The sequence below is a fragment of the Barbus barbus genome (genome assembly GCF_936440315.1).
Source record: "Barbus barbus genome assembly, chromosome: 2".
NCBI lineage: Eukaryota > Metazoa > Chordata > Actinopteri > Cypriniformes > Cyprinidae > Barbus > Barbus barbus.
Window position 1 is genome coordinate 38,072,507 of NC_136730.1, and position 25,797 is coordinate 38,098,303.

The 25,797-nt window shown below is 37.7% G+C and overlaps 1 protein-coding gene across 1 annotated transcript in view; it reads left to right on the forward strand.

Moving 5' to 3' along the window:
* Positions 1-25,797, forward strand: part of LOC306887876 (ankyrin repeat domain-containing protein 11-like) — a 132,717-nt gene that overhangs the window by 17,230 nt on the left and 89,690 nt on the right. The window contains exon 2 of the mRNA XM_079445880.1: positions 22,944-23,025. The gene's annotated coding sequence lies outside the window, so the exon portion shown is untranslated. The remainder of the gene's footprint in view (positions 1-22,943; positions 23,026-25,797) is intronic.

A 25,797-nucleotide genomic window follows, 5' to 3' on the forward strand; every position in this document is an offset into this window, starting at 1 on the left:
TCTGAGCTATGTGTTTTAAAACAAATATGCATAAGTGTAAATGTAGCCTAACAGATATGTGAACTGAGAACTATTTGAACTTTAATAAAACTATTTGCACTTATTTATTGTGTTGGCAACATTTTGTTCCTTGATTTTGTGTTGGCTGAGAAGATGAGTTTTTGAGTCTGTATAAACATCAAGCTGAAAAATAAAACCAAAGTTTTTATTTTTTAGATAATGTAATTTGCTCAAATTGATTTAATAAAATTGGTATCGAAAAAAAGTATCATACAGGAAACGGTACCAAAGTCAAGGTATCTGTATCGTTATCAATATCGAAATTTTTTCAACGATACCCAGCCCTAATTTAGACTAGCATTTTGGCCAGGATAATTAGCTGTTGGTGTTGGATAGGGTTAAGTTTTTTTTTTTTTTTTTTTTTTTTTTTGGATAATTTGTTGTTTCCTAAATGACTTCTCGCAGAGACCTGCTCCCTTCCTTACTGATGCTACGTCCAATAAGCCATGGCGCTCTCATGTTCTCATACAATGAAAAATACATCACAGAGTAAAGCGGGCACTGACAACAGCTGACAGACAAGACAGAGCAGATTACTTTTGGTATGAAACGGTCTCAGCTTTTAAATTGTCATTTAAGAAATTCAGATACTAAATAATGTTTAAATGCCACGTGTGCTAATCATCTCTTCCTCTTTACTAGTTAGAGCACAAAATAAACACGAGTGAACATCAGAAGGTATCTTGTTTCAGTCACCGAAAGTTGTCAATACACAATTTTTCAAGTTCAAGTCCACCGACGTTAATCCTGTCTGATCTGTTTGTCAGACAAAATGACAGATTCTGCATTAAGACTGGTCAGATTGCCTGTCAGTCAAACTCACCATGAAGGGTCAATTAAATCACTAAATTTTACCTTTAGGTGGAACTAATGCATAATATTGACTTCAGCACCCCACCTCTTCTTACATATTTTCTTAGTGAGGATGTGGTCTTTAAATGTCTCTTTACCATCATATTTCATACACATTTGAAGTTGGACGTCAGAGTTTTTTATTTTTTTATGTTTGTCCAGCAAAAAATTTCTGTTTTTCAGTTATGTTGGCTAGGGATGAAACAATTAGTTAACTTTAACAACAACGTCAACAATAAATAGTCAAAAAATGTTTTTTGTTGTCAAATAGTCATTTGATTCCTAAGCTTAGGACCTGCAATAATGTGGTTTGACCAGTGTGGCTCTGCATCACAAGCTGTCATGTTTAAAGGCCCTGATGCTCATGATACACTCATATACTCACTTTTCCATTCTTTGATTATGGTTAAAACATTCAATATTTTCAAGCAGCGATGAACATTCCGACACTGCTGATAGCAGCTTTTAGATGAGTATGGAAATATGCGCTGCCGCTTTCTTCTCGAAATAAACACGCAACAAAAATGACAGCGGTGAGAAAACGGCTATTAAGAAAGCATTTGATCATAGAGATGTGGACATTTACTCAGGCTCTGCGATGGGCACTCTAGTAAGGTCAGTGTACTACTTTATATTTCATTTGGATTTTTCTGTCGATGGCATTTTTAGTCTGTCAGAATGCTTTCCAGCATATTGCGACTACAGTCTTGCTGATACTGTTTGTTTGTCAGAGAAACAATGTGAATAATTGAACTTGCTGTAATGATTTGGACCTGTGTAATGTTCATGTACATTTCATGATGGTGTGTCCTTTTGACCTCCATTTTTGTTTTGGGTCTCTCTCTCTGGCCAATACGAAAAGATGCTTGCTATCTGCTGTTTTTGTGTTGCCTGTAAGAGGGTTTGGTGAAAATTATAATGAAGAGTGTATGCATTGACAGCCCATTCAAACGTGACTTATGACCATGAGGACAGCTTTGGATTGGCCGGTGTCAGTCCAGACTCTGAAAGAACCCTGAACTTTGCAATCTGATTCACATCTTCATTTAACTGTGCGTTTGTGTAGATAGCCATATTCCAGAGTTTATATGCTTGATTTGTTTCCTATTGATAGGATTATTTCAGGTCTACACCATCCCTTTCATTATAATCAAAATTTCATTCAGATCGAGATCGTAATCCCCCTCAGTCATTCAGTCATCAGTCTGATTTTAAACAGATTATTTTGTTGCATTTAAACCAATCTGTTGAGAAACTAGCATTACAAATGATTTAGTCATGCTGATATTTATTAGTAATGCTTACTAAAGCAACCGCTAACCCTAAATATTACACTTTATCCCATAACACCCACACAGTCGCTGCTTAAATTGATGGAGGGGACCTAAGCGGTATAATGAAACCAGAATATCTTAATGTCTTGTGCTCCTTAGACTTTGGGACATTAACAATCAAGCAGATCGGATCATCATTCAATCAGGACATGGCACGTTTAGACTTGGCAACATCAACTGACTTGTCTATCCCGCGCAATATTTAAATAAGTCTGCAGAGGATGACCCCGGTGCAAAGTCGACATGAAGTGGTGGGTTTTCTTTTGAAAACCATTTTGAATCACGGGCCAAGCGAATGCAGACACGATGGCTGGATTGCGTTTACATTACACTGAGATCGGATTACATTCCGATCAGAAGTGCGTTTACACTTGTCTTTTCAACGTATGTGGACAACATCTGAATACAGTTTATATGTTAATGCCAAGTGTAATGCATTGACATGAATCCCACTAACTAAATAATCTTTTTTTTTTTGCTTTACTGAAAATGAAAAAAAAAAACAATTTGATCTTGATATTTTTGTGTAGCCAAGCATTAACATAATTGATCTTCATTGCTGTAGTGCTGTTCAGTAAAGACCTAAAATGCCTTGACTAAAGGTCTAACCATATACTATACTTGGATTTGGTCACTCCGTTCCTTAGTGATGCAATTGTTAGGGCTGTGCAATTAAATCAAATTCGATTATCATGCGCATCTGGTTATGCGTAAAGCTGGTTCAGTGATTGGCAGTAAATCGTCATCACCTGCTTTCAAATGGAGTTGGAATTACTACACAGAGCTGTAGTTCACCGGCAAGATAGGCAATATCGCATTCATAATCGCAGACGAATTGCCTTCGATTATGAACACGAAATTGCCTAGCTTGTCGGTGAATTACGGTTCCGTGTAGTAATTCCCACTCCATTTGAAAGCAGGTGATTGCGATTAACTGCTAATCAAGAAACCGATTTTACTGACTAGATGCGCATGATAATCGAATTTGATTAATTGCACAGCCCTAGCATGTATATGAAATCACTGATTCTGTTGGTCCAGAACCGTCCCTGTTTGACGGTCTGCCCCTGTGGTAGAGAGAAGCAGTCGCTCCTTTCAGGTAGACTTTGGTTCAAAGCACATATACACGCACACACTTTCGCAACCTCCTTTCCACTACCAGACTCATTTTCCTCTGCGTTAACTCGACTGTAATTCTGCCCAGCCTTAATTCATGCATATCCACCTCTCCTGAGGAGACAGGTTTCCGATGAAGAATAAATGAGAAACTGGGGGAAAAGTGGAGTTCGGTGGTGGGTGGTGGTGCGGTGCATGTCTGATGGGAGGGGATTGGATGTGACACAAGGGCCACGCAGAAGACGGTGGTCCTCTGAAATGTGACTGCCGGCCCACACGCTCCTGACACCTTTCGTTTGCCCCGCTCATCAACTCCCATTACCTTGAGGCCCTGACCCGAGTTCTGTGTCACTATCTGCAATAGGACCAGAAGCCCCTCTCTGACCCAATTACCGTGAGCCTTCATTTGGCCCAGTCGATAGAGGAGAGCTGACGTGAGAAGATTATGTCTGCAGAAGCTGCTATACCTCTCTCCTGTTATTTACAAGCTGTGAATGTGAGCAAGGTTAAATGTGGAATAGTTCTCTGGGCTTCTACTTTGAGTGCCTAATGTACCACCTTGACTGTCGAGCATTACTCTCTTGCTATGCTGACACTGTTACTACCTCTCTTTTTTTGTCACTGGTCTGCATGCTGTGCCCGTGTTGTTGCACCACTCAATGCCTCTGCAGTTCCATTCATCCCTGAATCTTAAGTGTATTTAGACAGGAGCTTCAGAGTCTGGGTAATTTCACACACCCCAGCCCACTCTCTGCTGTTTAACATAATGTGTGCTCACGCTTCAGATCTCCATCTTTTTGCATATTTTGGAAGCAGTAAGGTTTCAGGGATTTCTTTGGCTCTTTCTGCTATTTTTCCGAACGAGCATCCTTGCATCTGCTGCTTATGTAATGTGCTTGGATTGAGTGCTTTACAGAGGCAGCATTGTTATGTTTAAAGTAGTCAACTCCAAGTGAGCACAAGGTAATTTTGGCCTGTATTTTAAAATCTTCCTCTTTGAATAGAGAAATCATAGCATAATGATTTGTAATGGCATTGGATATGTGCTTTACGTTGTTTTGTTAAAGCAGTGTGACATGAGAGACTGTGATAATGGGAATATTGGCTAAAGGATGTTGTTACACTGTGTCCTTACTGTGAAGACATTAGAACATTACTTCATAATTCACATACATGCAATGTAATGTTTTGTGCCTTTATTGCTTCAAGTAAACCCTTATAATACATGACTTTATTTTATATGCTGCTTTTATTGATTTTGGAAAAGAGCTGATGGTTGCCTTTGTACATGACCACAATGTTTTGTATACCAAAAAATTGATCCTTGATGGCTTCGTCACTTCATTGTGTAAAGCCTGTGTTATACTTTCCGCGTGTCTAATGCGGACGCGGACTACTTGTATTTATACTACAGAAAGTGTACGCTGGTGCTCCGCTCCGCCGACGTGTTCGACACATGCGCAGTAGATTGGCTTGAACAGTAAAAAAACATTTGCCTAGAGTTATTGCACATCTGGCTGTCTTTTTATTGTTTTATTGGCAGATTGTAGAGGTGTGGGTAGCGATGGACTTCTTCACACAGCCTGCACATGCGCAGTTGATGCTTTTGTAGCCGACTGACCGTGCGTACTTGTCCACGTGGTCACAAAAAATGGGAGGCACACGGATGTCCGTGCAGAGCCTCCGCGCACACGCTCCGATTTTTACATCACGCATACCATATTGGCTTTACTCAACCTCAAAGCATCTTAGATGTATGTGACTTTCTTCTTTCAGACCAATCCAATCAGAGTTATGTGTGACCGTGGACCACAAAACCAGTCATAAGGGTCAGTTTCATATGGGTCAAAAATTTAGATTTATACATCACCTGAAAGCTGAATAAATAAGCTTTCAATTGATGTATGATTTGTTAGGATAGGACAATATTTGGCCGAGAAACAACTATTTGAAAATCTGGGATCTGAGGGTGCAAAAAAACAAAATATTGAGAAAATCGCCTTTTAAAGTTGTCCAAATGAAGATTGGAGCTTGGAGATTGGAGCAATGCATTTTACTAATCAAAAATTATGTTTTGATATATTTACAGTTGGAAACGTACAAAATATCTTCGTGGAACATGATCTCTACAATTGCCATGGTGACAGTAAATCAGAACCTGAACTAGGACTTTTGTCAGGATAGTGTCCTATGTGTTGAAATTCATTTGCATGTTTCTCATAAACGCTTGACTGTTAAATCAAAGTTACACAATTAGTCATTTATAGAAATCTAATATTATATTTTTATGGGCATTGAAGATAAATCACAAGATTAGGCCGCATATTTACATTTCTAGGCGTGTGGGAGTCTTTTTTCCTCTGGTCCAGAGATACAGTTGCCTTGACAACAAGAGAGTGTTTGAGCCAAGCACGGCTGTGCTGTAGAAACGACACTGGAAACTGTCAGGAATGGTGCAGATTCTCAATTCACTGAGCGCCTCTTCTGCGGTTTTGTCATATAACACATTTCATATTTTATCCATACACTCTTCGTGGTTCAATATCGCTGATTCTTTGACTCTTCAGTGGCTCTTGTTTTGTAATTTCTCTTCTCATAGATTGGCACGTTTGCAGCCGTGTAGGCTGGAGCTGAGCTGTATGTGTATGCCAGATGGACTAATCTGCTCGTGTTGGGCCGTCCCCATCCCCCCCTCTCCCTGAGCTCGACCAAGTCAGAAACCATTTCTGGCTTTCACCACAGTCACTTGTGTTTGTGTGTTGTTATTCATGTTAATTTGCCTGGGAGATTGGAGTTGCATGATGCCAAAAGATTCTAGGTTACACTTTATTTAAAGGTGTCCTTATTACTGTCTAGTTATACAATTAAGTACTGCTGACTAAATGGTTAGGGTTTGGATGGGGTTAGTTGCATGTAATTATGCATAATTTACTTTTAATTATTATAAGAAGTTATGTAACAGAAAACAAGGGCAAAATATTGTTACAAATTTCTGTAGAAGATACCAGTCAAATTTCATGATACGTATTCCAATTTCAATAGCACTTAATGGCAAAAAAAATAAATAAATAAATTTAAAGTTCATTATTAGGCTGCATTTACACTAGAGCTGCAACGATTAGTCGACATTGACAACGTCGACAGTAAAAAAAAATTGTCTACAAATATTTTTGTTGTCGAGTAGTCGTTTGATCTCATATGACCTAATGTTTGACCAGTGTGGCGCTGTAGCGCAAGAGTGTAGTTCAGCCCTCCTGGATGCAATTCAAGAGAAGAGAGACACAGCGCTTCGGAGAAAATGCATCTGAAACCGAGCGGCATTTGGATGAATATGTAAATTTATATTGCACGCTTTCCTCTCAGTAATGAAATAAACGCAACAAAAACTGACAGCAGTGTGAAAGCAGCAGTTAAAAATGCATCTGATTACAACGATGTAGATGATTACTGAACTGCATAGCTCATGCAACGTAACATTACTCCAGTAATGCCTGTTCACATCATGTGTTTTTATATAGTACTTTATGCTATAGATATACCGTAAAGCTGCTTGAATTAAGGCTTACACATGAAAAACCAGAGTCAATATCGCTTTCAGTTAGAATTACAACTTGATTTTCTGTTATAAAGCAGCTCTCCAGTGTGGAGCTAGCTAATGATAAAATATTTTTATTTGTGGGACAAAAAATTATTTCATTAAAGTGACAGTTTGGTTTACAGAGATCAAAGCTTGATCTAGCTAATGACTGTTTTGGTTATCATAACCCTAAAAGGTATTTTAAGACATAGTTGTGAATAAAATTGACTTACAAAAGGAGATGTTAGGCAGAATGTGCAAGATCTGTCATTCAGTTACTTTTTCATGTAGATAATTAAATGGTGAGAGTGTCTCTGTCCGTCATCTCATTTTGTGTGCCAAATACATCTATTTGTGTAAGGAATTGGTAACACTTTACAGTAAGGTCTCATTTGTTAACATTAGTTAATATATTAATTAACATGAATGAACAATGCATTTATAACATTTATGTATTAATCTTTGTTAATGTTGGTTAATAAAAATACAGTAGTTCATTGTTTGTGAATGTTAGTGCACAGTGCATTTCCCAATGTTAAAAAACACAACTTGTGATTTTAATAATGCATTAGTAAATGCTGAAATTAACATTAAGATTAATAAATGCTGTGGAAGTATTGTTCATTCTTAGTTCATGTTAACTAATGAACCTTATTGTAAAGTGTTACCAATTAATTGTATAATAATTGTAATTACATATGATTTTCTAAAGCTGAAGTGACATTTGTTTGTTAGAATATGTATAACTTAATGTTTTAACTAATTGCAAAAGCTGAATAATCAAAGTCTACTGATTAATCAGTGAAATAATCAAAGATTAGTCGATTAATCGTTCTAATAATCGATTATCAAAATAATAGTTTGTTGCAGCCCTAATTTACACTGCAGTCTTTAATTCATGGGTCCAGTATCTTTTTGTTTTCCAGTGCTCAATGCTAAGGATTTTTTTAAGCAGCTCAGTTGGGCCAGTGGTTCAGATTTTTACTTGCCCTGCCAAGTTTTCATTTGCCCCACTACAAAAAAAAGAACAGTTTAACCCATTTAAACTAGCAAAGCCATAGAAAGTCATTGAAACATTCTTTTTCTGTCACCATGTTTAAAAAAACTTTCATTGCTGTCTTTTTGGTGTGCTTTTTACCAAGTCATTTTATTAAGACAAATGTATTCACAACATCCAGTTAGGTCAACACATCTAAACACACATAACCTAGGACTGGCCAATATGACCCAAATCTCACATGGCACAATGAGTAATTACATTTAATGATATTTCATTATAATAAGCTATTATGTTATAAGCCGTATAAGGTATATTAAGCAGCAGTAATGTATGCTGTAATGTTCACTAAAAATATAATCAGCTGTGTTTGTGATCACAGGGATTTTCAGGTTATTTTGTGTGCATTTGACATTGCAAGCATAAGTCACAAAAAAAAATTGTTTTTGCTATTGGCATGCTGTGTTTGTGGACAGAAATAGTCTTTCAGACAGTGTGGATTTTTTCTTCTCATGAAAATGTTATTGTGCTTGAACATTTAAACTGACAAGCCTTAAAAACACATTGTAAACTTTTGTGAACTGTCCTGTTTTTGCATGTGGTGCCCTGCATTCACTTCAGACAAGCTGACTGTTTACAATAATACCTTTCCAATGTTGAAACTTTGACCAAAAATTTTTTTAATTTGATTCTATGATACAGCCACATGAGTATTCAAAATTAGCTGACAGACTCAGGAGGACCGCTTAAGTTCCTACCACAGCAGCTTAATAGAAGTGTATTGTGGTGGAATGGTGTCCATAGTTGTTTACCTAATGGCCCTGTCCTTGGCCCAGTTTCATTGGCCAGATAATGGCTTTGGATGGGACATGAAGTGGTTCCTACAGAAGCCAAGCTGATCAATAATGTAGATGTCTTTGAAGAGGAGCAGAGATCAGCTTTGGCTACTGTATTACATGGCTTTTCGCAGTCTCTGGCTCTTCCTCTTGCTGCTTAGGAGATAGTGTCAGGTTCCTCTGAAGGTGCATGGAACAGATAGGATGGCTGAATTTAATTTGCCTCGCTAAGATATTACAATAAATTGCTGTTGCTGATATTTGATGGCAGACTCTGCTTTCCGTCTCGTCAAACCATTGTTGAATGTCTGCTTTCAAACGCTGATGAAAGACACTGCAGAAGCCTTATGCACACCTTCAGCTCCCAGTTTCCCTGAATAAAGCTGGGTGTACAAAACATGCTTGTGTATTTGTTTTTTTCCATAACTTCTATGTGTCCACTACTGTCCGCAGGTCCCCAGCGATTATGTGCATTCTGCTTTGGCCATAGTCAGACATGTAGTGAGATAAGAGAGGGCAGTGTTATCCGACAAGAGAGGCACTTTGTGGCAAAGGGCGGGGGGAGGGTAGCTCCCGCGGCCTGATTTCCCACATAAATGGAGCTGACTGAATTGTGGAAATGGTGGCGCTTCCTGTAATCCAATGCCCTGGGGAACAGCACAGAGAGTACGGACTGCAAACAGAAGAGAGGTGGGATAAAGGATGGCTGTGCCCTCAGGCTTGCTTTAAAGCACTCGTCTCCTCCTTAATCCCACAATGCCCATTGCCCCATATAGGTCTATGGCCATGTACACACAGCAACAGAATACAGTTGTCAATCCTGTATTTGAGTCCTTAATGCGGTTCCGTTCACACACAGTACGGTTATTTACAGGCGTGACAATCATACATTTCAGGACTCACAACCGCAGTCTCAGAAAACACGCGCTGTGAACAGGACTGGACAACTACTTATGTCATATCAAACAGAGAGCCGTTCTGCTGCACAGACACATGTCTGCTGTGTGTTGCGTGTTTTCATGTGTGATTTCGGTAACTTACAGTGCTGGAGAAATGAGCTGTGCCATCTGAAAGTTTTGGATCCAGTCAGTTTTTCTCCATCGGAGCCATTCCTGTCAGTTTTGTTCTGCGCGCTCCTCAAATGCTCTGCTCCCCACCCCACCCCACCCAAATTAGATATGTGCAACAGAGATAGAGTACTCTGCCATGACAGTGATGATCAATCATGAAAACAATGATCGTGGAAAAAGAAAATGTGGTTATAGCAGCACTTAGGGCGTCACCCTGACCTCTCATTGTTTAGCTTGCAACAGCATGCGGTTCAAAGTATAGATGTGAGAAAAGAGAGAAACTTTGCTTTGAAGTCACGTAGTAATGTCTGGGTTAGCTACATGCATATCTGATTAATCTAATATAGGATGCGTTGGGATATTGACATTTATATGCATGCTGAATGCGCTGCATATTACCAGCGTTTAGTTTCATGCTCAAATGCAATGCCAGATATTGACTGAGTTATTTGAGACGGTCATATTACTTTTAGATGTTTCTTTTTCAGAAATACTGATCCTATAATAATGCAGCAGTGAAGTTTTTCGTCATATTTGTTCAACAGTTGGCATACTTCAATTAAAATTGTTTTCATACGTCGTATGGCTTCGAAAGCATGCAGGCGATTCAGGGCTCGCAAAATTTAAAAATCCCTGGTAGCCCGGAAATTAATTTAACTAGCCCAAATAAAATAAAGACCATAAATGTCAATCAAAAACATTTTCAATACACAAATATCAACGAATATCAAGGAAAGTGTTTTATTTGACTATTTGCAGGGTATCTGCAGAATTCTTAAAAATCTATTTAATGCACCTGAGCAAAAGCATTCTTTATACCAGACCTGTACAGAGCGCACGCAAAAAAGTGACTTTTAACTTTAATGTGCTATTTATTTTTGATTTGACCCTTGATGTAACTAAATGATGTACATTAAGTTACCTGAGAAAACATTTTTATTGTACAATACACTGCAGTTCAAAAGTTTGTATCAAAGTTTTTTAAAGAAGTTTCTTATGCTCATCAAGGCTGTATCTATTTGATAAAAAGTACTGAATATTATTTCACAAAATAATATTGTGAATTATTATTGCAATTTAAAATAAATGTTTTCTATTTTAATATACTTTAAAATTGTATAAATTCTTGTGAAGCAAAGCAGTATTTTCAGAGTCACATGATCCTTCAGAAATCATTCTAATATGCTGATTTTTAATCAATGTCGGAAACAGTTGTACTTTTTTTTTTTTTTTTTTTTAAGACTATTTTTTGGGACCTGTGATTATTTTTTAAAAATAAAAAGTTAAAAAGAACAGTGTTTAGTCAAAATAGAGATTTTGTTACAATATAAACTATTCAAAATTTTGGGGTCAGAATTTTTTCTTTCTTTTTTAAAGATACTTTAAAAAAAGTTTAAAGAAAGTTAAATAAACTTTATTCAGCAAGGATGTGTTAAATGGATCAAATTGATAGTAAAGACTTCTATTGTTAGAACATATTTCTATTTTGAATAAATGCTGTTCTTTTAAACTTTTTATTAATCAAAGAATCAAAGAAAAATGTAACGGGTTCCAAAAAAATATGAAGCAGCACAACAGTTTCAACACTGATAATAAATCAGCATATTGGGATGATTTCTGAAGGATCATGTGACACTGAAGACTGGAGTAATGATGCTGAAAATACAGCTTTGATCACAGAAATAAATGCTATTTTAAAGTATAGGTATTAAAATAGGAAACCAATATTAGAAATTGCAATATTTCACTATATCACTGTTTTTCTGTATTTTTGAAAAAAATACAGCCTTGATGAGCAAGAGACTCCTGTTAAATAATTGACCTTGTTTTTGAGTCTATATATAGGCCTAACATAATATATTATCAATACAAACTATTTAAACTGATAGAATAGAATACACACTGAAGCCAAACTTAAGCTGAGACCTGTAAGTTAAATATATAAAAGTGAACATGAATTCTTCTATAGCTGTCTAAACATCATTATGAAGTACAGTTTGTACAATACACTTGTGTGTGACTGTACATGTTTCAGAGTTTTGTTACCATTCTTTGCCCATCCTCCGCTATTTCCAGCACTTAATCAAGCCACTCTTCTTTAATACATGAGGACGTTTTATTTCACATGTCATTGTGTTTGCGTTGGCTCCCGTGTTGAGCGCACCACAGCCATTGAAGTATTCAGTTTCTACAGCGACTCATTTGGTGCACATTGTTCTCTTTCTATGAAGCCTGTAAACCGCATTCACCGCTTCTAACTCTGTCGTGACATCAGCTCTATAGCGGTTTGCCCAAGCATTGCTATTCTTTCCCTTTTACTGGCGGCATTCAATTAAATGGCTTCCCAACTCATTTTTGTGTGCGTGAGGCACATTATTTCTTCTGCGCGGCCGCGGTGGAAGAGCAGCACGGTCGCACACTCTCTCAGCTTAGAGGGAACAATGCGTGGGAGCCCTGTATTTTAAGGTAGCCCGTCGGGCAGGGCAGTGATATATTTTGGTAGCCCGACTGGAAAACACAATAGGCCCGGGACATCGGGCTAGCGATTTTAGGAATCACTTGATAATGTAGATGAAGAGAGAGCATAACTGCCTTAAACATTAATGACATAAGCATTATAATGAGAACTTCATAGGATGGGGAAATCTATAGTAAACCCTGTCCTTACCCGTGTTTCAGTTAGTTCTCTCTCTCTCTCTCTCTCTCTCTCTCTCTCTCTCTGTCTCTGTCTCTGTCTCTGTCTCTGTCTCTGTCTCTGTCTCTGTCTCTGTCTCTGTCTCTGTCTCTCTCTCTCTCTCTGTCTCTGTCTCTGTCTCTGTCTCTGTCTCTGTCTCTCTCTGTCTCTCTCTCTGTCTCTCTCTCTGTGTCTCTGTCTCTCGCTATAGTGCGTAACTTGGTTCACTGGCATATGCATCCTTTTGTCCAGATACAAGTTGTAATGTTACGTTTATGTATCTAAATTATCTGATTAATATCATAGGAAGTGTCATCTAATCATGTTTTCATTTCATATTTTTATTTTTAACATTCATTTTCATAAGTCTTCAGATAAGCCCCCCCCCCCCCCCCCCCCCCTTAAAAACGGCTGTCAGTTAATGAAGATTTGACGGAGGAACTTGCGGTATGATTGGTATTTTGTCATGTCAGAAAATAAGACTATCAGTTACACTGATGTTGCCATCTTTGATATTACTTTAGTCACTGTCGCTATGGTTACAGGTAAGGAATACGGGCTCGACTCCATTTGTACGTTTATTCAGTCAGTATTTGTGATGCTACTGTAAGCTGCTCTGTGAACGGGGCATTTCGAGACCTGTAGGTAAATGCGGTTGCCAATTCCAAAAACTTGTGAACGTAGCCTATGTGCTCACAAAAGCCACAGTTTCCGGCTACAGACCCACAACGACAACCTGGACCAAAACAACTTTTTTTCCCCACCCATGCAGCTGTTCTAGCAGTGGCATATAAAACTGATCCCGTCTTACTAGTGTTGTCAAAAATATCGATATTTCGATAAATATCGATACTGAAATATCTGAACGGTACCAATATTAATTTCCCGAAGTATGGATACACCGATACTAGCCGAGCTGTCACTTTCACTTCTCTCCAAAGGCGCGTGGACAAGCACCACACGTGACCGCACTCGTCTCCTTCGCTCTGGTTAAATAGCAAAAGTGAAGTGAATAGAAAGATGACTGCTCTGGTTGTTAAAGAACACAGCAGGAGCGCTATCTGTAGGGATCTATGATCTCCGCGATGCAGAGAACGCGCACGGAATCCAGTCATAAACACGGAATTTACAGTTTAACGCGGAATGTCACGTAATTTGTCAAAGTTTGGATGAATTAATCAAAAGTAGGTCATTACACTTAAATCAAATCGCGATATGGACTAGTATCTGTAAATATTAAGCTGCAAAAGTGGATTTAAACATGAATCCTGCATGTTCTGCGCGTCTCTGTGTGAATGTGCTGCACGTGCGGTTGTGTTTACTAATGTGGCGCTCGCGGTGATTTCAGCGTCTGCCGTCTCAATGAGGACATAAATACATCAACAATATCTCCAGAACTGATCTGAAAGGCACTTTACGAGCATTTTACCATTTAATTTGAGTAAAACTAGCATCATATCGTACACACACAGAACTTTAGAAGTATTCACGGCAACCCGTCAAAATAAAAGTTTGGTTTAACTTAGCCTATTAAATGCCGTGTGCCAGAAATAGGCTATATTACTATTATTTAGTAGAATGTACATAATACTACTACTTACTACTACTGTTAATTTTTTTTAAAGAAATAATCACAAATATTTTAATTTTAATAGTAAATCGCCTTCATTTGCCAAAAATGTAAATGTTTAATTTTCATTAATTCAAATATAAATGAATTAAAATTGTTTTATGCCTTCATCTGATATCCAGTAAAATTTAAATACACAACACAGAATTTCTGAAAACCCTGAAAAATTAAAATGGAAAAACTTTAATGTAGAAATTTTTTTTACAGAATTTGGGGAAAAATAAAACGGATTTCATATAGAACTTTGGATTTTAATTAGTACATGTATTAGTAAACGTTAGTTTCGATTAACATTTTAACTAAGATTAATAAAAGATTAATAAATAAATCAACAAATGCAGTACCTCAAGACATTTTTTTGTTCATGTAAAATATACCGCATGTTCTCGACTTGTTACATTTATCTTTAAATTAAAAAAATTACCCCCTTAATATTGTGGCAGTTTTTTTCTCCGTGGTATCGAAAATGGTATCGAGTATCGATATTTTTCAAGGTATCGTATCGTAGTTAGAAATTCCAGTATCGTGACAACACTACTTCTGACCTAGTTCTCTGCCTATGTGTAGCTTCAGTTGTTGCCTATCCTTGCATGAGATGCTTGTGGTTGAAGTACTTTAAATGTAACGTGATGTGGGGACGATTTTCATCCTTTTCTCTGAGGACATTTCATCTCCAAAGCACATCAAACATGCATTGTGGCTCTGAGTGCAGGAAATGCATTCTCTGTACTGCCGCTGACTCCATAGCATGTGGGAATGGTTTTGGTGATCTCGAGTTTGATTGCTGTCGAGAGCATGTTGGCAGACATGTTTCCATGTGTTTATCTGTTCAGATGTGCTTTGAGGCCCTCTGCCAGCAATTTCCATCAGAACTACTAATGGACTATGTTTATGTGGTAAGTGAAATTATGTACTGTAATATAACTGTTACAGGCAACCGTTAGCAGTTGTAATTTGTTTTCCATGCCTTTCTGAATACGGATTCACGCTTCGGGCACACCCCCCAACCCCCACAATGTCATCGTCCATCGCAATGTTTCACTGTAGACATCGTCTGATGCCAATTTTGTTGACATCGCCCAACCCTACAATGCAGTAGAATCGCCCTTTACTGATCAGAGTACTTGATGTGCAGGCCTTCTATTACATTTTAGTTGGTTGGTTTGTTATGGTGAGAACTCCTTAGGACATTAATTGTTGAAGTCTTGAAGTTTGAATTTTGATTGAATGTGGTAGAGTCTTTAAATCAAATGTATCTTGATCATTTGAAATAAGGAATCGATATATTATGAAACATACTGTAACCACAAACTTCCTCCCCAGCCTTAAAATATTGCTTGAAACTAAGCAACAAAAACTGCAGAAACTCTGTATTCACCCAATCTTGTGGTGGTTTCTGGCACCATTCTACATATCCTTTCAAATGATTCCAGTGTTACAATCGACTTTCATAACCCCCAGTAAAACCAGTGCTAGCCCTGCTTTTAAATTACTAGTATGAAAAGTACCTTTACCCAGGGTTAAGAGCTGGGTCTAGAATGAAAACTACCCAGCAAAGAGCTCAGTGGGAAAGCCCTAATGTTTATTTTTATCAGTGTAACTTTTTTGTGCCACATTTGAGTGTTTTATGAACCTGTTATTACAGAGTAATTCAAGCTTTGCAAAGAAACTGTTATTGATGGATGGACCAAACTATATTTGACCCAGCTTTAAACTGGCAGCTTGTGAATAAATATAGAAGAGTGCTGTTGCTCAGTTCACAATGTTTACACTCTTAAAAGCCCAATGGCAAGTAAATTTCAGTGTGATTGTAAAGGTCAGAAAAAGATGGAAAGTTTTCATAGAAACCCTAATTATGATTTTATTTAATATATTTTATAATTGTAAGAGGACTTCAAGAAAAAAATATTAAAATAAGATGGACTCTTTTGTAGGGATGGAACGATTACCAATTTGATGATAAATCATGATAAAATTATCCACGGTTAGTATTATCGCTTCATATTTTAATTATCATTAATACCATATTTGTTTACTGCAGTTTGAACAACTCAGGATACATAAATACTGTCTAGCATAAAACACAGTTTTAAGTAACGCAAGTTTTCTGTACATGCAGAGTTCTTTGGTTTTGTGTGAAAACATGACAGAAAGCCGGGAGGTTTTAAAAGAATGCTAAGGGAATTATATAAATGAATAATATGAATGTACCTCTGAAGGTTCTGTTTTCAGAAAAGATTCAACGGCATTTTGTTCAGCATCATCTTCACTCCATCTAATACCTAAAGTGTTCTTAATCGCAATGCTGCTTTGTCCACAGAGGTTACAGGAAACAGCTGTAATTCTACTATTCCATGAGCGCCACCTGCTGTATGAAAGTGGATTTAGAAATAGTTCTAGAACAAATAAAAGTGAATAAGTGTAGGACTAAATCTGGCAAAATGTTACACATTGTTCTTTGTATTGTTGTAAAATACATTAATGAAATCAAATACATGTATTTATATATAAATATAAACCATAAAATTAAAAGACATTGCTTTTAAATGCATAGCACCGTAATGAAGGCAGCAATATAGATCGGAGTCCTATCTATCATATGTTGCTGCCTCCATTACTGTGATATACATTAGATTATTAATAGCCTTTCTTGTTCTGTCCTATCATAGGACAGAAGAAAAAAATGCTATACATAATCTTTGATTGCTCAAAAGTATTATAATACGACAAGCTCCAATCCAGAGCAGCACAAAGGGCTTATGCACATCCCATGTGCAGAATGATGCGCTTGGTCACAGCATGCAGTGCTCCGCTTGGAGAAGTTCAAAGCACAAAGGAAAGAGATATTGATGCATAGTTTATTAAATTTGTTCCATAGTTTATTAAGCCTTTTCTTTTAATAGTTTTACATTTCAGTTACTGTGCGCTCTTGGAGAGAGTTTCATCACCTTGACTGTCGTAACCGAATGTGACACACCGTTTTAATGCTGAATGGAGGATGACAGACAGCTGCAGCGGAGAGAAGAGTTATGTGAGCATGAATTTAACGACTTAAACATTCATCCTTACCTCACATTAAACTATGGAATGGCTTCAGAACACTTGGACTTTGACTTCATGGTGCTTTATGTTTTTTGTGCTTTTGTGGGGCTTAACAATAACACAGTAGTATATGCACAATATCGGATTTGGATCGGTCTCATCTGACAAAGGCCAGTATCGGAGCCGATACCGATTATAATGACGATACAGAGTATCAGATCAATGCATCCCTACATGTTATTAGAAAAACTGTTGTCAGTCATGTTGCCATTTAAAATCCAGACATCATTGATAGTGTTATTGTTTTAGTGTTTTGGCAAACAAAGTCATTTTATTTGTTGTTTGTTGATTTTAAATATAATACTTGGTGAATCTATTTATTTATTTGTCATTTATTTTGAACATTTCCAGCATATTTTAACAATACCGTTATAACTGATATTTCGGTCACTATAATCGTGATAATAAATTTTCATACCTTTACATCTCTACTCTTTTGAAAGCACTTTCATTTAGTGTTTTGCTCTTTAAATAACACAAACACCTGAAGATAAATTTATTAAAAAAAATTATAAAATGACATAAATATTAGTATTTTTTTTTTTTTTTTTTTTAGTGTGGACTTGAATTTGCCCTTCTGGAATTGTTTGGATTTGAAAAGTGACCATTTCATACCATAGTGGAGCCAGACTGAATGTGTGTTTGTTAAAACATTGCTGTTTAGCTAAAGGCTTATTTATTTATTTATTTTTGGCTTGCATTATTAGTCTTGTGGTGAACAATGAATCGGTGCAAGTTAATCTACGTGGGGGGAAAATAATAGTTTTTCTTTTTAATCTTTTGTCAAAATCTGAGAATTTTCTTTCCTTCTGGAATGATGTTCAGCTCTGATATGAATGTGATGGCTTGGGCAGAATATCCATAACCACTGCCCTCCAACTGCTAGACTGCTGAGGGCTAGAGATGGCGAGGTGGTGTGCTAAAACCCCGCTCTAACTTTTGCTTTCAATATTCTGTTTCACTCAGAAATACGTCACAGTACTGAAGTAAAGTTGGTTGTAAATTCAATTTGTAGTTCATGCTGACTTTTAACATTTGTTGCTTTTATTTTGATGAATGTTTGTTAATTATTTTGTTTTGGAATGGCATGCACAGATGAATCGATTATAAGAGTAGCCATTCAAATATAAGGTCCATTTTTAATTTAATGTTGACTTTAACCCTGTTCTGTCTGCGTTTTTTTTTTTTTTTTCCCTGCTTATGTTGTCCATGCTTGGTTAGGCTTCAGAATATTTTAAAGCTTAGGTTGAATTTTTTTTTTTTCCCCTGTATCCGTTAAACCAGTTGGTTTTAACCGGGTCTGCTAGTTTTGCCTGTTTTTATGTAGTGTTCATAGCCTGACAGTCAGGATGTGGCAAGCTTTGCAGGTCCATCCTCTGCAGTAACGTTTCTTTCCTTTGCTAGAAAGAATTGTGAAAGCATCCTCTTTCGCCTGCACTAATAAACAGCCCATTTGACTGGTGATTTAAAGAGTTTGAGCCTTCCTCAGGCCTAGAGTTTCCTTTTAGGGTCAACAGAGCATGACTCAGAGCAGGACAGGGGAGATCGAGAGAGAGAGACTGTCTCACCACTACCATCTAATGAACACAGTAAACTGGTCTGGGAAGCTTAAAATATAAAGAACTACTACTTTTTCTTTCTTTTTTTTTAACCTGATCTCAAACTGGTTTTGACACACATTTCAGTTGGGTGACTTTTTTTTCTTTGTAATTTCTAGTTCGTATAAATTCTAAATGACTTGTTCAGCATATCCTCTCATAACCTGGTGGTCTTTCAAGCCGGAAGCTTATGGTGAGTTTAACAATGGCTAGTTGATGTGTGTATGAGTGGGGAGCCGAGCTACTCTTTTTCTCTGTATTCTGAGGATTTTCTCGGTAAGATTACGGTTTCGTTTTGAAGCCCCATTAAGAGGGAGTTCTCTCCACTCAGGATTAATCCAATCTGGCACATTCCTGCTGGGAGAATCCTCAGGGTTCTGATCCTCCCAGACACCCCATCTGAGTGAGGACTGCCCTTAATGTGGACTCTTCTATTCTCATAGTGACCATAGTGCATAAGATGCGTAACGTGTTTTGCCATTTATGCTACAGATAAAAATGATACTTTTAATTGTGAAGAATGTTGAAAAGTGGTGTGCTTAATGTGCAAGCTCAGAATATTTTTGTATTTTATTCTACAGCAATGTGGGCCCGCACACACTCAACATATTGCCACTAGGGGCTATTCACACAAAATACCTTTTTGTTGAAAAACATGAGATGCTACTAGTGGAATGAGAAAATTAGTAGAGATGTAACGATTCACTCAACTTACGATACGATTTGATTCACAATTTAGATTTTTGGAAAAAAATTTACAAAATGAGATCGAAGACATACAGTAAATGAAAAGGTGTCCTTTTATTAGGATATTGCTGCATGTTTATTTGTGAAATTGAAATATAACAAAACTAAATTGAAATTTTTAAACTAACCTCAAATCAAATAAGTTACACAAATAAAATAAATCCCTTCATATAAACAAACTAAGGCTTTGTCTGTGCTCTATCACTGGATTTTAATCATGATCCAAACAAAGATGCAGCGTACATGCAGCATGAGGAATTTTTAATCTAAATTCAGAGATGCTCACAAGTCTCTGAGCTAGAGTCCAAGTCAAGTCTCAAGTCTTTGAGCTAGAGTCCAAGTCAAGTCTCAAGTCTCTGAGCTAGAGTCCAAGTCAAGTCTCAAGTCTCTTCATTATATTAAGTCTCTGGTTATAATAAGTGTTGCATCACGTACAGCGACCCATCCAACACTGCATAGCTATATATAAGGAATTGAAAGCATGTAATATGTTATTATGACTCCTTTATCTATTAGCATACAGTATCAGCTTTGATTTTTATATATAATCAGTGTAAACAGGCTATTGCAACATGACAAAAACACCAAGAATGCTTTACTTTTAAGTTAATATTATCTGTATTTTAACTTGTAGCATGAACACAAAGTACAGTACAGACTAAAAATTAAGAAAGACTTAATATGGTCAAACATCACATTGTAGCTAAATGCAAAACACTATTGCAACAAACCAAACGATGTGAAATATATGGAGAGTTCAGATGCAAAAGCCATCTGAAATTTTCTTTAGAATGATCATTTTTATCAAGCTTGTATATTTAAGTTCAATAATTTCACTTAAATGGCAATGAAAATGCAACTAATCATAGTTTATAAACTACTGTAAGTCAACACATCCCAAACTCTCAAACCAGTGTAATGTTACATGATCAACAATAATCCTGTAACCTGTTTGCAGACAACGTTAATTAACGTGATGGAAGCCAGCGGCACGTAAATGATTACGTTAATCGACCACCACAAGTTTGGCAATTAACCCTTGTATGGTGTTCGGATCTGTAGGACCAGTTTTCATTTTTTATCAAGAGAAAAATTATACGATTAATTATTTTTTCAAACTCAGACTCATTGGCCTTGGCTCATTTTCTGTGAAGAATATATATCTGAACAAATTTTCAATGACCACACTGGTCACACACTCTCTCACACGCAAGCGCAAGCACACGCGCGCACACACACACACACACACACACACACACACACACACTCACTTGGATATGTGGTTTACGTGACTCTCCATAGGCGTAATGGTTTTACTAATGTACCAACTGTATAATCTATCCTTAAATCCAAAGCTAACGATGAATGGCACAGCAGTCAACATGTTTGTTCGTTGTCCTCTAATGTATGGCGGCCGCGCCTAAAATAAAAAAATTTTTTAAAAGTGTGGCCGCGCCGCGCGCAGCAGATACGTAGTACGTCACGTGTTACATGGGCAGGTTATAGGTAACGGAGGGAGGGGAATAACAGCGAGCTCATCAGTTGTTTCCTAAAAATAAACATTGTTCACGAGTCCCGCAGCTCGAGTCCGAGTCGAGTCTGAAGTCTTTCAAGGTCGAGTCTCAAGTCGAGTCTGAAGTCACTGTGTGTGCGACTTAAGTCGCACTCGAGTCCGAGTCTCAAACTCGAGTCCCCATCACTGTCTAAATTAGACTGTATAATTTCAAAATTTGACTTTTGTGAAACTATACTACATAAAACATCTAAACGAAACCGCAGAAGAGCTGAATGAGACACAAATTCATTGATATATAGTTTCCTGGGTTACCGCTGAAAACAAAGCAGAGCTGCTGCTTATGAACTCTACTTTAATATACTTCGTTCAGAGGTCAGATGAAAAGAAAATACCACAAACTTGTCTAAAAACAATCAGATCCCCTCAGGGATACAACAGTGTTTCCCATACGTTGACTTATTTGTGGCAGGCCGCCACAATATCCACATCGACCGCCACAAATACCCACTGCCCCCTGCCATCAGCTCCGGCATCTCGCACACAGGAGCGCAACTTCAGCACTATATTTAGCAACTTTCAGACCCTTTTAGCAGCTTTTACTGACAAACTTAGCAACTTTTCTGAAAAAACTTTAGCTTTCATTCAGTAGCTGTGACCGTTCATAGACTAGAACAGATCTGAAGTGCCAAAACTTGTCTGAACGTAAACTTGACGCAATGACATCATAAATATGCAAATTATTATGTGACGTCATCTGCCGCCACAAGTCTCACAAAATCCTGTGGGAAACACTACATTCATAATAAACTACTCCAGTTGTATCGGAACTTGTTTGGCATCTCAACCGATTTTAATCGTCACATTTGAATCGACTATCAACCAGCTTGTGGTTTATTGTTACAGCCCTAAAAATTAGCAATGTTATGAGACGCAATCAGAACCTTTTTTTTTTTTTTTAACTTGAGCACCCTTTTTTCAGACTGCTGTGTCATGTGAGAAACTGCAAAGATGCGAGACGTGCAGTGGTCAAACACATCCGTTAAGTGCATGTTTACTTAGAAAAACAATGGAAAAGCAGTGCAGTAAAATGTAAAGACTTACGATTGTATGTTTGATTTCATATTTGCATGAAGGTGAAGGGTTTAAAGGTGCTGTTATTTTATTGATTTTACAAAGCATTTACTGTTATAACATTCTACTGGTGTTATACTTCCAGTTATTTGGAATTTGAATTGTCTTTTTGAGTTGACATGTAAAACTGAATGTCTACATATTGCTAAATATAAATATTTAGCATTTTTCTTATTTGATATTATTTCTGAACATAGGATTCGCTACAATTTTGTACAGTATTTGACTTCGTATTTCATTCTTTTGTTCTTGAATTTGTTTTTGTTAAATTACCTCAAAACTGTCAACATTCTGAAAGAAATCTGGATTTAATTTTTTGCCATATCGCCCAGCCCTAGTAAGAGTACAGTAGACATTACTATCAAGCCTTGAATACCAGTCTTGTTGCAGCTGTTGTCATGATGAAACTGTTGCAAAGCAGCTTGTGGGATTGGGTGACAGCGAAATAGGAATCGTGTCCCAACACACCAACTGTCCTTGAAATTGTGATGAACCTATTCCTAATAAATGGACCTATGAGCAAAATACACAATGGATGAATCCTCTGCCTTTTTCTCGTATGGACTGGCCTTTCACGTTCAGTGTGCTGAAATGAAGGAATACAGTAAAATTGATCTGCATTGAGGAATTGACTATGTTCATGTTTGAAAGGTGAACTATCAGTATTCACGAGACTAATCTTTCTTTAATTTTGCTTTCGCAGGATTCCTTGGACTTCACAGCCACATCTTCAGCATTTTTAGCTGGATTTTAACCTTTCCCAACTGAAGACGGCCATGGAATCGGTAAATCCCTTCTTTCTTTCTGTTGCAGCTAGTAATGAATATTTGACTGTTAGCGGCTAGTTCCACGTTTTCGGTGCGACGGTTGGATCTTGAAACACTGAGGAAGCATAACTGAGGCTGCAACTGTATGACTCTGGCTGCTGTGGGATGTTTATTTTCCTTAGATATTGTTCATTTTTAGCCAGTTTGAGAATAGTGACTAGGCACTTTGAGCTGGTGTTTCTCACTCGCATTAAATAGAGTATATATGTTTGAACATGTAGCTTTTATTTGTGAATGTGATGCCGTTGAGTTTGTTGGCGCCCCTACTAGTACCAGCAGGCAGGTGGACGGCTCAGCTCTGGAATGTGTGCATTAAGAGCAGGGCTTATTGCATGCCTGGGCTCTGCCTGCCGCTGCTTTTGTTAAGGGTTTTTGTTTTTGAGTGTGGATTTCGTCTCCTCTGTGTATGTGTGCGTAGAGGCTGTTGTGAAAATGGGTCACTGCTTGCAGAGAGCTCGCTGTCTCGAATCTAGGGTCCCACTCCAGCAAGCAGCTCATGTGACCATGCTTCTTCATTAGTAAGCAGCGGCAGCCTATGACAGTCATTCCCCCAAGGAAGCCAGCAGACCCATAGTAGTAGAACAGATAGTTTGCTGTTGTGTACTAAGAAAGGCTTAATAATAGTTCACCCAAATATTTTAATTCTGTTATCACTTACTCACCTTTCAAATCAAGGCCTTCCTCCATGTAACACATAATTGGATTTTAAGCAGCTGTTTTCCATACAGTCTAAATGATAGTATAACTTTGTTTAAATTTTAGTAACTATTTACTAGATGTGTAAATTGGAGGTTTCATCACAAGACGATCTGACATCAATTCACTTACAATATTAGCTAATGCTCATGATATCATTACCTATTTGGTGGATGCATCAATCAATATGATTGCACTGATACAGCCATATTATTTACTAATGATCACCTCCACTGCTCTGACTTGTATACAAAAAGTACAAAGCATTAATGAATGATATTGATTCTTGTTCTTTTTCTCAGAATTTCTGTCATGGTTTCATAAGACTTTCAAAACATTGTTCATCTCCATTTCTGTTCCACCCAAGAAAGACAGGGTTTGGAAAAAATGTTATTTTTCGAGTGAACTAGTCCTTGAAGTTTTGTATGTAGCATCGTATCGCTACAGTTGTGAATGCTATTATCTCTCAGCATACAGGCTAGCAGAGTGAAGTCAAGCTCCTTTTTTACCCTCTGAAGCGCTGATAATTTCCTCCATTTTTTGTTGTTCCTGTGGAGCTCTGGAGCTCAGAGATCTTCTGGTGTTTACCTCTGAAATCAGACTATATCTGCTTACTGTCAGTGGAAACCAAGGAGACCGATCACAAAGCTCATTATGCCGGCAGCACGCGCTGTGTGTGTTTTCCTCGCCCCCTCCCAAACTCCTTCCACTTCTCCTCATGTGATGCCAGTCACATGATTTCCAGGCACCCAGAGCAGTAAATCAGAATCAGATTGTATTTTTAACCACTCTAAATCCACCGCCATGCTGATGGTTAGCAAAGGCGCTTGCTTTAGCCCTCTCTACCTCCATTTCCCCTTGAACCCTGCGCACCACCTACCAAAGACTTGATCATATTTGCAGCATTATCTCCTGACTGTAAGAGGGGAGGTGTTTGGCATGGCCACAGATGAAAGGAAGCCCTCTGCTCATTACAAGCATGTTTTTCTTGTCCTCGCATCTTTCAAGAGCAGCTCCGTCCCTCGGTGAGATTAGTCTGCGATACTCCAGTGGGGAAATGCAGCCTTGCCAGTCAAATTACATAACTCTCATAGCCAGGCTTGAGACAACTATAGAGGCTTTGTTCCCAAGTTACTCCACCTCCTCTTTCCCCTCTTGGCGGCCCACATGTTAATGTGGTATTGAAAGAGTCTGTGTGCTTCGAACAGGCCCAGCTCTGTGGTGAGAGCAGAAAACTTGCATCATTAACGTGCACAATGGCATCATGCTCATATGTGAGCACAAAGATTAGAGCAGCAATCAGTCTCTTCCTGTGAAAGACAACTTTGCGTTTTGACTGGGACTTTTAAACGGTGCTTCAGGGGCGATGGGGCTTTCTCTGTATGTTGGGCAGTGTCCTTTTTCTAATTGAGTTGAGTTTTGTGCTTGTCCATTCTGGTGCTAATATGAGTCAGGACAGCAGAAATTAGAAATCTTACTGCATTAGTGTGCCTGTAACGAATTCAATGCAGGATGAGGCTGAGCTTGTTCCTGCGATTTTTGTTCACAATTCACATACTGATGAGAAAGTAGCTACTTTTTATTTTGCTTAGAACTCATTTCAGTGTTGCCAGTGTGTGTACTTGAGTTGACAATGTGTGGAATTCAGTCATTCTAATAAGAATCTATGTGATTGGGAGTTTCACGTGGTGAAGATGAAGGCTACATCTACTAAGGATGCAACAATATAGTTAGTCCACGGTTCAATACATACTTCTGTTTTTAACTACGGTTTTTGGTTCGGTTCTGATAGCTTGGCACATCAGTGTTTTTTGCAACAAATTGTAAACTTTTGCACTCTGGAAAGTGTGGATTATTATATGTCTGCTTAACATTTCTTTTGAAAGAGGTATTTTCTTTTTCAGATTTTTACCCAAAATAGGATGGATTGGCAATTGAGAGCTATAAACACATGTAATGATTGTTTCATTCATACTGATGCAGAAACTCCACATATGTATCACAGAAGTAACACTGATGACATTCCAGGAAATC